Source organism: Euprymna scolopes, chromosome 24, assembly GCF_053919585.1.
Source record: "Euprymna scolopes isolate OS-2025 chromosome 24, ASM5391958v1, whole genome shotgun sequence".
Lineage (NCBI taxonomy): Eukaryota > Metazoa > Mollusca > Cephalopoda > Sepiida > Sepiolidae > Euprymna > Euprymna scolopes.
The window spans coordinates 95,606,554-95,607,410 of NC_136505.1; the positions used below are offsets into that span (position 1 = coordinate 95,606,554).

General features: G+C 30.1%; 1 pseudogene; it reads right to left on the reverse strand.

Moving 5' to 3' along the window:
- Positions 1-358: 358 nt before the first annotated feature.
- LOC145246964 (U2 spliceosomal RNA) lies at positions 359-589 on the reverse strand (annotated as a pseudogene).
- Between the last annotated feature and the right edge of the window lie 268 nt (positions 590-857).

Below are 857 nucleotides of genomic sequence, written 5' to 3' on the forward strand. Positions count from 1 at the left end.
GCTCTGTCCCAAATCACTATATATGGGTTAACAGCTGCGTTTTCTAGATATGCACCAGTAGGGATTATGTAGTCATTAGTCATGTTTATATATACATGTGCTTTATAAAATCTTTATTATCACGCTTGCAATTAAGTACAATTTAACGGCTTTATGATTTACTTACTCAGAATATAAACGTTTTTAATTTTCATGTAATAATGATGATAAATATTTTCTGAAACACGTGCACAGATAGAAAAACATTGTTTATTATTGATTTTTTGTAGCATTATAAAATATTAATCATGCTGTACAAATACTACCGGATTAAAATACGTAAGCGCTGTTTTACTTAAACTCTGAAACAGGAATTTGTTTAAACCGCAGTATTAATACAACGTAATACAATGTACCTATTTACTATGCCTCTCCACGGGACAGAGTTAGACACCAGGGTCGTTTTTTAACGTGGAGAAAAGGTACAAAAATAAAAATTGTCTCAGTCGTGAAGGATTTCTCCTCCACCGAAAGAGAACAAGAAATTGAAGTGCAGCATCTGAAGAACAGATATTACACTTTGATCTTGACCAAAAGGCCAAGAAATAATGTAATACAATGTAATACAATTATTACAATTTAAAGGGTTATTTATTAATGTATTTATTATTTAATAACAACAACAACAACAATAATAATAATAATAATAATAATAATAATAATAAGAAGAAGAAGAAGAAGAAGAAGAAGAAGAAGAAATAACTAAATCTTCATGAATAAAGCTAGAGAAGTTTTATCACCGCACAAGCAGAAAGACCACGTCTATAAAATCAATTGTAGGATCTTTTATAAGACAGGGGCGCGTTCGAAATGAATGT